Source organism: Lagenorhynchus albirostris, chromosome 7, assembly GCF_949774975.1.
Source record: "Lagenorhynchus albirostris chromosome 7, mLagAlb1.1, whole genome shotgun sequence".
Lineage (NCBI taxonomy): Eukaryota > Metazoa > Chordata > Mammalia > Artiodactyla > Delphinidae > Lagenorhynchus > Lagenorhynchus albirostris.
This window is the reverse complement of record NC_083101.1, coordinates 94079822-94094804: the sequence shown is the minus strand read 5'-3', so window position 1 is coordinate 94094804 and position 14983 is coordinate 94079822. Positions and strand designations below refer to the sequence as shown.

Genomic DNA, 14983 nt, shown 5'->3' with positions numbered 1-14983 from the left:
TGACTAAACAAATCAAAGAGGAGATCAAAAAATACCTAGAAACAAATGACAATAAAATCACAATGCAAAACCTATGGGATGCAGCAATAGCACATCTAAGAGTGAAGTTTATAGCAATACATTCCTACCTCAAGAAACAAGAAACATCTCAAATAAAGAACCTAACCTTGCACCTAAACCAATTAGAGAAAGAAGAACAAAAATACCCCAAAGTTAGTCGAAGGAAAGAAATCATAATGATCAGATCAGAAATAAATGAAAAAGAAATGGAGGAAATGATAGCAAAGATCAATAAAATTAAAGCTGGTTCTTTGAGAAGATAAACAAAATTGACAAACTATTAGCCAGATATATCAAGAAAAAAAAGGGAGAACTCAAATCAATAAAATTAGAAATGAAAAAGAAGAAGTAAAAACACACACTGCAGAAATACAAAGGATCATGAGAGATTTCTGCAAGCAAATATATGCCAATACAATGGACAACGTGGAAGAAATGGACAAATTCTTAGAAAAGCACAATCTTCCGAGACTGAACCACAGAGAAATAAAAAATATAAACAGATCAATCACAAGCACTGAAATTGAGACTGAGACTAAAAATCTTCTAACAAATAAAAGCCCATGACCAGATGGCTTCACAGGCGAATTCTATCAAACATTTAGAGCAGAGCTAACACCTACCCTTCTCAAACTCTTCCAAAATACAGCAGAGGGAGGGACACTCCAAAACTCATTGTACGAGGCCACCATCACCCTGATAACAAAACCAGACAAAGATGTCACAAAGAAAGAAAACTATAGGTCAATATTACTGATGAACATAGATGTAAAAGTCCTCAAAAAATACTAGCAAACAGAATCCAACAGCACATTAAAAGGATCATACACCATGATCAAGTGTGGTTTATCCCAGGAATGCAAGGATTCTTCAATATATGCAAATCAATCAATGTGATACACCATACTAACGAATTGAAGGAGAAAAACCATATGATCATCCCAATAGATGCAGAAAAAAGCTTTTGACAAAATTCAACACTGATTTATGTTAAAAACCTTCCAGAAAGTAGGCACAGAGGGAACTTGCCTGAACATAATAAAGGCCATATATGACAAAACCACAGCCAACATTGTTCTCAAAGGTGAAAAATTCAAACCATTTCCTCTAAGATCAGGAACAGACAAGGTTGTCCACTCTCAGCATTATTATTCAACATAGTTTTGGAAGTTTTAGTCACAGCAATCAGAGAAGAAAAAGAAATAAAAGGATTCCAAATCAGGAAAGAAGAAGTGAAGCTGTCACTGCATATGGCATGATACTATACATAGAAAATCCTAAAAATGCTACCAGAAAACTACTAGAGCTAATCAATGAATTTGGTAAAGTAGCAGGATACAAAATTAATGCAAGAAATCTTTTGCACTCCCATACACTCTTGATGAAAATTCTGAAAGAGATATTAAGGAAACACTCCCATTTACCATTGAAACAAAAAGAATAAAATACCTAGGAATAAACCTACCTAAGGAGACAAAAGACCTGTATGCAGAAAACTATGACACTGATGAAAGAAATTAAAGATGATGCAAACAGATGGTGAGATATACCATGTTCTTGGATTGGAAGAATCAGCATTGTGAAAATGACAATAGCACCCAAAGTAATCTACAGATTCAATGTAATCCCTATCAAACTACCACTGGCATTTTTCACAGAACTAGAACAAATAATTTCACAATTTGTATGGAAACACAAAAGACCCCGCATAGCCAAAGCAATATTGGGAAAGAAAAACAGAGCTGGAGGAATCAGGGTCCCAGACTTCACACTGTACTACCAAGGTATAATATATATACCTTGGGTATAATCAAGACAGTATGGTACTGGCACAGAAACAGAAATATAGATCAATTGAACAGGATAGAAACCCCAGAGATAAACCCATGCACATCCGGTCACCTTATCTTTGATAAAGGAGGCAAGAATATACAATGGAGAAAAGACAGCCTGTTCAATAAGTGGTACTGGGAAAACTGAATAGCTAGATGTAAAGAATGTAACTAGAACACTCACTAACATCATACGCAAAAAAAAAAAAAACCTCAAAATGGATTAAAGACCTAAATGTAAGACCAGATACTATAAAATTCTTAGAGGAAAACAGGCAGAACACTCTATGACATAAATCACAGCACAATCCTTTTTGAACCACTTCCTAGAGAAATGGAAATAAAAACAAAAATAAACAAATGGGACCTAATGAAACTTAAAAGCTTCTGCACAGAAAAGGAAACCATAAACAAGACAAAAAGACAACCATCAGAATGGAGAAAATATTTGTTAACAAAGCAACTGACAAAGGATTAATCTCCAAAATATACAAGCAGCTCATGCAGCTCCAAAGAAGATTGCCAACAAACACATGAAAGGATGCTCAATATTAGTAATCATTAGAGAAATGCAAATCAAAACTACAATGAGGTATCACCTCACACCAGTCAGAATGGCCATCCTCAAAATATCTACAAACAATAAATGCTGGAGAGAGTATGGAGAAAAGGGAACCCTCTTGCACTGTTGGTGGGAATGTAAATTGATACAGCCACTATGGAGAACAGTATGGAGGTTCCTTGAGAAACTAAAAATAGAACTACCATATGACCCAGCAATCCCACTCCTGGGTATATACCCTGAGACAACCATAATTCAAAAAGGGTCATGTACCAAAATGTTCATTGCAGCTCTATTTACAACAGCCAGGACATGGAAGCAGTCTAAGTGTCCATCAATGGACTAATGGATAAAGAAGATGTGGCACATATATACAATGGAATATTACTCAGCCATAAAAGGAAACAAAATTGAGTTATTTGTAGTGAGGTGGATGGACCTAGAGACTGTCATATAGAGTGAAGTAATTCAGAAAGAGAAAAATAAATGCCATATGCATATATATATATATATATATATATATACACATACACACACACACACACATATACATGGAATCTAAAAAAAAATTCGTTCTGAAGAACCTAAGGGCAGGACAGGAATTAAGATGCAGACATAGAGAATGGACTTGAGAACACGGGGAGGGGGAAGGATAAGCTGGGATGAAGTGAGAGAGTGGCATGGACTTATGTATACTAACCAATGTAAAATAGATAGCTAGTGGGAAGGAGCCGCATAGCACAGGGAGATCAGCTCAGTACTTTGTGACCACCTAGAGGGGTGGGATAGGGATGGTGGGAGGGAGATGCAAGAGGGAGGATATGTGGGGATATATATATATGTATAGCTGATTAACTTTGTTATAAGACAGAAACTAATGCACCATTGTAAAGCAATTATACTCCAGTAAAGATGTTAAAAAAAGGTGTGCCTTGTTCTCTGCCTCGAGTTCTTCATCAAAGGCCTTGCTTTTCTGTCTCTGTTCCCACCAGAATGCATTCAATCCATTTTGACAGTATCCCAAATGCACCCACTTTTTCTGGATAGGTCTGGGTAAAGAGCACAAAACGCAAGAAAGATTTTCCTACAATATCTGTGCTGAGCTATATGACTTCTTTCTAGGGACGGCAAGCAATGTAATACATTGTAGTGAATGCACCATCTTGGTTTCAAGTGTAGCTTTGAGGACAACATATCAGTGTATGTTACTTCCAAGGAATTCCTGGCCCGAATCATCTTGGCAGGTGGTTTTTGTGAGCAATGCTTTCTGCCAGATACAACAGATGCAGGGGGTCAGATTTGTTTCTTTTTTTTCCCTAAATATCTTCTATCATTTTATACCAAGAAAACTATATCTCAATTTTCCTTAAAATCAATCCCTCTGTTTTCTAAATTTATCAGCACTCTGGCTCATCTCAGGCACCACCCTTTATTTCCAAAGCTATTTTGCAGGGACTGCTATAGTCTCTATAGTATTCCATTATTATCAGGGACTTCCCTGGGCAGGACCTTAATGACTGTGGAGGTGGGTCATGCCCATTCCTCTTCAAGGCCTTGTTCACTCTGTGCTCTGGTCTGTGGCAGCAGGAATTGGCTCAGGGTGAGGGCATCCAAAGCTACCTTTAGTACAGCCTCTGGGGTAGGCTCTAGTTCTGGACTGTGCTGTTGTAATAGGGAAGAATAAATCTGAATCCATATTAGGTTTCTTTTACTTTAACCTTCGTATTCTATTGCTTTTGTTTCAAATTACGAATAGTGCCTACAGCCTGAAATATACAGGATCACCCATTCTCAAGGCTCTGACCTTAAAGGTATAATACTTTTCTATTCACATAGAGATAAAAAGTTGCAGAACAGAGAATAACATGTGTATTGTTGGAGGTTTACAGGAACATCCTGACCTGACTTATGTGGACAGCTGCAAGAACAAAGGATTCCTACACCAAGAAGTTTGCAACAACCAACCATGCCCCTCTCTAATCTTGTCTTTAAAAATGCTTTGCTGAAACTTTTCAGGGAGTTTGGAGGTTTGGGGGGAATGAACCACCCATTCTCCTCACATGGCCCTCAAAATTTTTTTCTCTATTCCAAAGTTTTGGTTTGTTTGGCCTCACTGTGCATCAGACACATGAACTCACATTCGGTAACATTGTTGACCAGGGTGCCATCTTTCACAGCCCAGCAATATCCACGTTAGCATTAGTGAGGGCTCATTTGAGGTACTTCTCTCTGTCTTACGCACGCCCCTTCTTCTCTGCTTCTGGGTCCTCTGTAGAGCTAATGAACTTATATTATGAAAGAGATATCAGGCCTATCAGATAGGTCCCCAACTAGCCGTGGCTTTTGCTCTTGCACTTCCTTATACTAGACAAGAGTGATTCTCAAAGTGAGGTCCCCATACCACCATCATCAGCCTCACCTGGACTTTGTTAGAAAAGCAAATCTGTGGGCCTTACCTCAGACCTGCTGAGCTGGAAACTCTACGGATGCTGGGGGCCCAGAAAGTGCATTCTAATAAGCCCTCTGGGTGGCTCTGCTGCATAGTGAAGTTCAGAAGCCCTGATGTACACAATACCCATTTGCCTTCCATGCTGGAATCACAAGTCATTTCTGCAGCTGACAAGCTACTTCCCTACTAGCCAAGATGCCAACTCACTGGCTTCCTTTACTTTTCCCCACATGAATCAGGGCTGGTGACGTCCACCCTTGTTTAGCGCCCAGCTGCCAAGCCTCAGACCTCTGAAATGAAGCTGAGGAGGGCACCAACGGATGCCCTTAAATATATCAGCAACACACTTTCTCATTTGCTATGTTTATTCTGCAAAATTATGGCAGGTATCCATGTGTGAATCCCACCCAAAAGTCTAGGATAGACTAAATGCACAAGGTATTGGTGTTCTGTGTGCCTTTGGTTTAGAGTCTGACAATCCACATACATCATACTTTTAAATGGTTCCTACTGTATGCCCCCAACTGAGATGTCGTTTGGAGATTTTTTTTTTTTGAGTCACTCAAAAACTTTTGAGTAGTTTATTTTAGTGTTACACTTTTATTTTTCAGAGCGTCACCTTTATTTATGGCTTAGGTAAAACATGAAACACAAGAAATCAGACTGTTCCCAAGCTAAGGACAGGCTTTTTTCTTGAAAAACAAATACACAAAACCCACAACTATAAATCATATGGTAAAACCAAGTAAAACACCAGATTATCTGTACATCAAAAATAAACAAATTGTCTGAACCATACACTTTTTAAAATAACATAATTCAAGTCCCAAATCCACCCTAACTTTTCCTCCCTTCTCTGAATTTCTATAGCATAGTTTCTGTAATTCATAACACACTTTATTGTATGGTTTATACTGTTTTTATACAGACAGGCATTAATTATATCTCAAAGTAGACAGTAAATTCCTTTAGGAGAGAGACTTTACAGTAGCAAACACTATACATTGAATGTTAACAGGTACCCAGTAAAGACTGGTTGGCATCTAATTTTTGGGAAACATTTCTCTATGATCTGGAGTGAAAAGGACAACATGTGCTGGCAGTAAGATATGGTATCTGGGAGAGTAAGCCATGAATTACACACACAGAGTTAACATCAAATAGGTTTCTGCCTGGAGAGCTGATATAGTTTTGATTTGCTGATACTAAAAGCCAAACTCTGTAGTTCCTAACAGTACAACATCTAAGTGGAAAAAAATACATGCACACTTTTTTTCCACCAAATATTGAATAGTAACCGCAAATACTACTCTAATGAATGCCATCAAAATGTGTAGGTAATGTATAATCCAAAAACAACATGCTGAAGATAGGGTCATTCAATCAAGAGCAATCCTGACATTGCACTCCTGCTCCTTGCAATGATGATGCTCGAAAACTTGTGTTACCTCTTCTACCTTCCTTTGCAGCATACCTGATGTCTGATTAATCCATTGTAGACTGTCCATGTGAGCATTCAGCATTTTGCAGATCTGCTGGAGCACGTCAGTAGTGTCAGCAGGACTTCCAAATGTATTCAGGTGCTCAATAATGACCTTGAGATCTTGGGCCATTCGTTTCAGCTGAGCATCTCCATTTTCTGCTAACTAGTAAGTCCTCTCATGTTCCTCATCTAAATGCTGCAGATAAATAGACCCACTCTGGTCCTTTACAGACTCCTCTAAAAGGGTCAAGAGATCTTCTAGTTCTTACTGCTGTGACAGGATAAAATCCAATTCTTTTTCCAGCCTTTTCTTATCCAGTTTCACTTTTTCTACTTCTCCATGTAAAGCAGTGATCTTCTCACCATTCTCAATCAATGTATGGTCTCAAGCATTGACCCGGGTGGCCTGGTGAACAAAATGTTTCTCTTGATCCTCTAACTCAAGGCTCCATTTGTTTGCCAGACCATCCAGCTGACCATAGGTCATCACAGTAGTTATGATTGTATTAACAGTGAAAGTAAAAGGTATAGAGGTAATGCCAACCTGAACAGTGTTATTAATCTCAGTTGATGTCAGTGGTTTTAGATTCAAGGTAAAGCCCCTGGTGGCTGTGGTGGTGGTGGTTGACATTGTAGTAGATGCAACAGGAGCTGCTCCACCTGCTCCAGGGAATTTTAATCCCAGTCCCAAAGTTGTACCACCAAGTGTTCCAGCCAAAGTTGTTGGGGCACCAAATGAGACCCCAGTAGGAGCAGTGGAGGTAGAAGCATTTGAAAATGAGGTAAACTGCATGGTGCTTGAACTAGTAGTGGCAGCAACAGTAGATGCTGGAGCCAACCCTTGATGGTGGTGCCCCAAAGTAAATAGGAAGGCAGACAAGGCTTCAGCACGGCCAGAGAGGCTGGCCATGGCCTTCTTGGGCTGGAAAGAGCCGGCACACACAGTGAGTACATCCCCACTGGAGAAATGCTAACTGAGAGTTCAGAGGTTTTTGATGTGACTGTCCATCTCAGACTGCAAAGTTTTAGGAGTCTTCTTACAGCATTGGTGGTTGTATCACTATCCAAGTATGCTTCCACATGTGAAGGAGAACACATGAATCATAGTTTATAGTTTTCTCAGTCTCTCCTTACATTTCTCAGAAGCTCACAGACCTTGAAGCTTCTACTGACTTATCCCTCCAGAAGGCCTTGGGCCGCAGAGGCACAAACAGCTCACTTTGAAGCAGGCTTCTCTCTTCAGGTTATACTCACACAAGTGCCTATATCAGGAGGAGGGTGGCCCAATGGTACCTCAGGCCATGGAGACCCCAAGACAGGGACAGCCAGAGGCACTTGCTCCAGCCAGTACATGCACCAGAATGGGAGCTTCGGCTTCTGAGGTTACAGGATCACACAACCCACTTTGATATGGTAACACTCTACTCAAGCCATAGGGTGCACCCCTGTAAGTTTTCAAATCAGTAGTGACTTGAGGTCTCACTGTCCAACATCCCCTGGCAAGGCTCTTTCTGAATCTTAGTTGGCTAGTGTTCCTGGGGCCAAAGCCATCTGTATTGAGAAAGCTCAGAACTGCTCATGACCTATGAAGATGGGGATGGGGTCTGCACTGGGGACAAGCCTAGTGCAGTTGGGGGCTGGGATCTCTGGTCTGTAGCCCCCTATGCATTCCCCGGTGGGTTTCAGCACTCCTGAATTTCCATCCAGGAGCAATTATACCATTAAGGAGGGATGTGAGTTAGCCAGGAACACCCAGCCTGTCAGCTGGAGTGGGGGGACTTGGGGAACTTCGGTGTCAGTAGCCTTGGGAATATTGCCCTGCTCTTTGGCTGCACTTCTGGGGTTATTTCTGTACTGCCAACCACAGCACAGACATCACCCCGGGGCATGTCACGCATCTTTGGTGTTAGTATCAACAGTTTTCTTCTCTTCACTCAAATTAACCACAGAGGTGGGAGAAATCCTATTGTCCCTGAAAGAGTGAGCTTGCAGCATGGGGATGGTCAAGAGACATTGGTAGAAACCAGCCTCACCCCCATCAAAATATGCTTGGGCCGTACTCCAGGATGGTGAGTGATGTCCCTTGATAACTTGGTCTATAGCTGCCAAGTGGCCATGAATATAGCGAACGCTTCCTGGAAAACCTCTGTCCTCACCAAGCCATATTCTAAAAACAAGAACCATCACACAGTAAATGGATGCTTCATCCCTGATTTTTAGCCCAAGTTCCCTGTGGCTCTAGAGGATTCTGCCTGGCTCCTTTGCCTCTGAGCTCCTCCTCCGTCCTGTGCTCAGCTTACCCTCCAACTTTCTCTTTCCCAAATACCCAAGTGCAACCCACATAACTAGACCGAGCCTCTGGTACTTGGCGACATGGAGCAGGTCTGCTTCTCTGACCATGGTTTGAGAGCAACCACCATAGAATCCAGTGCTGGCCAGAGAGCTTCCATCAGCTCTGCCAGGGTACAGATAGCCATGGATTTTTCTTTCAATACTGCTTTCTCTAAGCCTTCTCTGTAGGTCACTGTAGGAGTAGAAGCCACTGTTCAGGGGCTCCCTTCCCCTCATACTTCCTCATGGAATTTCATATGGAAATTGTCCCAGTAAACTCACAGCATGCATGGTCCCAACTCCCTTGTCCAGTTGTGCATATACGTTCCCCAGTGTCCCTTTACCCAGCACCTCTGGCAGGGACTCACATCTCTTCCCCTTCCTCTCCTCCCACCACACAATGCCTCCCTAATGGAAAATCCAAGCATTATTATTGCTCTTCTGGGGGCATCATTAATGCACTATTATTGCTATTCTTACCTGTGTAAACATCCTTACCCAGCTCTATAGACCATTTTTTGGTATGGGAGCAGAGAGCTGACACCCTCCCATTCCACAGTCCTGGATGAAATCTTGTCATCTCCCTGAAACAGTTCCTAATCCCAGCACAGAGCTTGGGGGTTTCAAAGTAGAGGAGACCACTGTGGACTGGCCTCAAAGCAGATAATTTCAGATGCAGCCAGCCTTTCTGCTGTTCCCCAATTAACCTTTGCTTAGCATCTTTTGTTCATTATCTTGCGCATCTCTCTGCCTTGAGTTTTTTTTTTTTTTTTTTTTTTTTTTTTTGCCAGAGAACCCCTTCTTTTAATCAGTCTTTGCTGTGCAAGGCAGGGTGGGTGGGCTTTCCTGTCACACAACCAATGAACACATTTTTAACAAAGGGAGACAGATGCTAAGTCAAAAAGCCGTAAAGATAATTATGCCCTCAAGGCCAGGGTCATGGAGCTGTTGCTAAGATTCACAAGTGACTTGGGAATTTCCTCAATAAAAGCTAATGTATTTCTGACCTGAGGAAGCAGCAGAGACTGTACCCCTTTGGCACTTAGAAGATTTAGGGCAAGAAAGGAGATCCAGATTACCAGAATCTGCACAGCTCAACTTCCGCCTGATTAATGAGGAGTTTCAGTCAAATTAATTACCATGACTTAGAGCACAAGAGTGAGATAAAACATGTTGGAAGAAAAGCCACTTTTTAGTGATAATTAAGTGAGAGGAATTTTAACATATTACAAATCAGACAGTATGAATGCCAGAGCAGAGCTTGTAGAATCCTGGTGAAAACACATTTGCAAACATCTATGGAAGGAAGAGGTCTCTCCTGGCAGAAAGGGCGAACAAGGTTGAGGGTTCCTGGATTTCTAATAATGTGAAAGCAGAGCTACCATGTAGTATGTGATCCCACTCTAGGTAGAAATTTTTATTAGACTTAGTAGCTAATGAAATTTAGTTCTAGAATTTACACACACATACACACACCCACACATGTACACACATGCTTGCATGACACATATACCACACACGTGTGCACACACACACATACTACCTCTGCTTTAGAGTCAGCATAATGAAAAATTATGTATAAGCAATACTACACAAGGTGATTCACTTCTTGGGGAAAAGGCAACTTGGAAGTTAAGCTTGAAGGATATGCTCTCTCTACCAGGTCTGCAATGATGATTTCTTCCTTCATATGGATGAACAGATCAGTTTCCTCCTTTGAATATCAGTTGAAAGAAAATACTACGTTTTATTTTATTTAATTTTTTAACATCTTTATTGGAATATAATTGCTTTACAATGATGTGTTAGTTTCTGCTGTATAACAAAAGTGAATCAGCTATACGTATATATATATTCCCATATCCCTTCCCTCTTGGATCTCTCACCTGCCCTCCTTACCCCACCCCTCTAGGTGGACACAAAGCACGGAGCTGATCTCCCTGTGCTATGTGGCTGCTTCCCATTAGCTATCTATTTTATATTTGGTAGTGCATATATGTCCATGCCACTCTCTCACTTCATCCCAGCTTACACTTCCCACTCCCCATGTCCACAAGTCCATTCTCTACATCTGCGTCTTTATTCCTGTCCTGCCCCTATGTTCTGCAGAAGGATTTTTTTTTTAATTCCACATATATGTGTTAGCATATGGCATTTGTTTTTCTCTTTCTGGCTTACTTCACTATGTATGACACTCTCTAAGTCCATTGAACTCACTACAAATAACTCAATTCCGTTTCTTTTTAGGGCTGAGTAATATTCCATTGTATATATGTACCAAATCTTCTTTATCCTTTCATCTGTTGATGGACACTTAGGATTTTCCATGTCCTGGCTATTGTAAATAGAACTGCAATGAATATTGTGGTACATGACTCTTTTTGTATTATGGATTCCTCAGGGTATATGCCCAGAAGTGGGATTGCTGGGTACTATGGTAGTTCTATTTTTAGTTTTTTTAAGGAACCTCCATGCTATTCTCCATAGTGACTGTATCAATTTACATTCCCATGAACAGTGCAGGGTTCCCTTTTCTCCACACTCTCTCCAGTGTTTATTGTTTGTAGATTTTTTCATGATGGCCATTCTGACCAGTATGAAGTGATATCTCATTGTAGTTTTGATATGCATTTCTCTAATAACTAGTGATGTTCAGCATTCTTTCACGTGTTTGTTGGTTATCGGTATATCTTCTTTGGAGAAATGTCTATTTAGGTTTTCTGCCCATTTTCGGATTGGGTTGTTTGTTTTTTGATATTGAGCTACATGGGCTGCTTGTATACTTTGAAGATTAATCATTTATCAGTTGCTTCATTTGCAAATATTTTCTCCATTCTGAGGGTTGTCTTTTTGCATTGTTTATGGTTTCCTTTGCTGTGCAAAAGCTTTTAAGGTTCATTAGTTACAATTGGTTTCTTTTTGTTTCTTTTTCCATTTCTCTAGGAGGTGGGCCAAAAAGGATCTTGCTGTGATTTATGTCATAGAGTGTTCTGCCTATGTTTTCCTCTAAGAGTTGATAGTGTCTGGCCATACATTAAGGTCTTTAATCCATTTTGAGTTTATTTTTGTGTATGGTGTTAGGGAGTGTTCTAATTTCATTCTTTTAGCTGTCCAGTATTCTCAGTACCACTTATTGAAGAGGCAGTCTTTGCTCCATTGTATATTCTTGACCCCCCTATCAGAAATAAGTTGACCATCTGTGGGCTTTCTATCCTGTTCCATTGATCTATATTTCTGTTTTTGTACCAGTACCATACTATCTTGATTACTGTAGCTTTGTAGTATAGGCTCAAGTCCAAGAGCCTGATTCCTCCAGCTCCGTTTTTCTTTCTCAAGATTGCTTTGGCTGTTTGGGGTCTTTTGTGTTTCCATAAAAATTGTGAATTTTTTTGTTCTAGTTCTGCGAAAAATTCCATTGACAGTTTGATAGGGATTGCATTGAATCTGTAGCTTGCTTTGGATAGTGTTGTCATTTTCACAGTGTTGATTCTTCCCATCCAAGAACATGGTATATCTCTCCATCTGTTTGTATCATCTTTAATTTCTTTCATCAGTGTCTTATAATTTTCTGCATACAGGTCCCTAATTTCACTTTCAGATTTCTTTCATCAGTGTCTTATAATTTTCTGCATACAGGTCCCTAATTTCACTTTCAGATTTTTCATCATTACTCTATAGGAGTGCCAGAGATTTCTGGGCATTAATTAATTCCTGCTACTTTACCAGATTCATTGATGAGCTCTAGTTGTTTTCTGGTAGCATTTTTAGGATTCTCTATGTATAGTATCATGTCATCTGCAAACAGTGACAGCTTTACTTCTTCGTTTCCAATTTGTATTCCTTTTATTTCTTTTTCTTCTCTGATTGCTGTGGCTAAAACTTCCAAAACTATGATGAATAATGGTGGTGAGAGTGGGCAACCTTGTCTTATTCCTGATCTTAGTGGAAATGGTGTCAGCTTTTCACCATTGAGGGCGATGTTGGCTGTGGGTTCATCATATATGGCTTTTATTATGTTGAGGAATGTTTCCTCTATGCCTACTTTCTGCAGGGTTTTTATCATAAATGGGTGTTGAATTTTTTTGAAAGCTTTCTCCGCATCTATTGAGATGATCATATGGTTTTTCTCTTTAATTTGTTAATATGGTGTATCACATTGATTGATTTGCATATATTGAAGAATCCTTGCATTCCTGGATAAACCCCACTTGATCATGGTGTATGATCCTTTAAATGTGCTATTGGATTCTGTTTGCTAGTATTTTGTTGAGGATCTTTGCATCTATGTTCATCAGTGATATTGGCCTGTAGTTTTCTTTCTTTGTGACATCTTTGTCTGATTTTGGTATCAGGGTGATGTTGGCCTCGTAGAATGAGCTTAGGATTGTTCCTCCCTCTGCTGTATTTTGGAAGAGTTTCAGAACGATAGGTGTTAGCTCTTCTCTAAATGTTTGATAGAATTTGACTGTGAAGCCATCTGGTCCGGGCTTTTGCTTGTTGGAAGATTTTAATCACAGTCTCAATTTCAGTGCTTGTGCTGTTTATATTTTCTATTTCTTCCTGGTTCAGTCTTGGAATGTTTTCTAAGAATTTGTCTATTTCTTCCAGGTTGTCCATTTTATTGGCATAGAGTTGCTTGCAGTAATCTCTCATGATCCTTTGTATTTCTGCAGTGTCAGTTGTTACTTCTCCTTTTTCATTTCTAATTGTATTGGTTTGAGTCTTCTCCCTTTTTTTCTTGAGGATTCTCATTAATGGTTTATCAATTTTGTTTATCTTCTCTAAGAACCAGCTTTTAGTTTATTGATCTTTGCTATAATTTAATTCATTTCTTTTTCATTTATTTCTGATCTATTCTTTATGGTTTCTTCTGCTAACTTTGGGAGTTTTTTGTTCTTGTTTCTCTAACTGCTTTAGCTGTAAGATTATGTTGTTTATTTGAGATGTTTCTTGTTTTTTGAGGTAGGATTGTATTGCTATAAACTTCTCTCTCATAACAGCTTTTGCTGCATCCCATAGGTTTTGGCTCATCATGTTTTCATTGTCATTGTTTTCTACGTATTTTTTGATTTCCTTTTTGATTTTTCAGTGATTTCTTGGTTATTTAGTAGGGTATTGTTTAGCCTCCATGTGTTTGTATTTTTTACAGATTTTTTCCTGTAGTTGATATCTAGTCTCATAGCATTGTGGTAGGAAAAGATACTTGATATGATTTCAATTTTCTTAAATTTACTAAGGCTTGATTTGTGACCCAAGTCATGATCTATCCTGGAGAATATTACATCAGTATTTGATAATAAAGTGTATTCTGTTGTTTTTGGATGGAATGTCCTAGAAATATCAATTAAGTCCATCTTGTTTAATGTATCCTTTAAAGTTTGTGTTTTCTTATTCATTTTGTATGATCTGTCCATTGGTGACAGTGGGGTGTTAAAATTCCCTACTAATATTGTGTTACTGTTGATTTCCCCTTTTATGGCTGTTAGCATTTGCTTTATGCTTTGAGGTGTTCCTATGTTGGGTGCATAAATATTTACAATTGTTATACCTTCTTCTTGGATTGATCCCTTGGTCATTATGAAGTGTCCTTCTTTATCTCTTATAATAGTCTTTATTTTAAAGTCTATTTTGTCTGATATAAGAATTGCTACACTAGCTTTCTTTTGATTTCCATTTGCATGGAATATCTTTTTCCATCGCCTCAATTTCAGTCTGCATGTTTCCTTAGGTCTTAAATTGGTCTCTTGTAGACAGCATATATATGTGTCTCATTTTTGTATCCATTCAGTCTATGTCTTTTGGTTGGAACATTTAATCCATTTACATTTAAGGTAGTTATCGATATGTTTGTTCCTATTACCATTTTCTTAATTGTTTAGGGTTTGTTATTGTAGGTCTTTTCCTTCTCTTCTGTTTTCTGCCTAGAGGAGTTCCTCTACCATTTGTTGTAAAACTGGTTTCTTGATGCTGAATTCTCTTAGCTTTTGATTGTCTGTAAAAATTTTTATTTCTCTGTCAAATCTTAATGAGATCCTTGCTGTGTAGAGTAATCTTAGTAGTAGGTTTTTCATTTTCATTCTTTTAAATATGTCCTGCCACACTCTTCTGACTTGCAGAGGTTCTGTTGAAAGATCAGCTGTTAACCTTATGGGGATTCCTTTGTATGTTATTTGTTGCTTTTCCCTTGCTGATTTTAATTTTTATTTTTTTATTTAATTTTTGATCATTTCATTAATATGTGTCTTCATGTGTTTCTCTTTGGATTT

At 39.2% G+C, this 14983-nt stretch overlaps 1 pseudogene; it reads right to left on the bottom strand.

Moving 5' to 3' along the window:
- Positions 1 to 6282: 6282 nt before the first annotated feature.
- LOC132522678 (nuclear pore glycoprotein p62-like) lies at positions 6283 to 7296 on the bottom strand (annotated as a pseudogene).
- Between the last annotated feature and the right edge of the window lie 7687 nt (positions 7297 to 14983).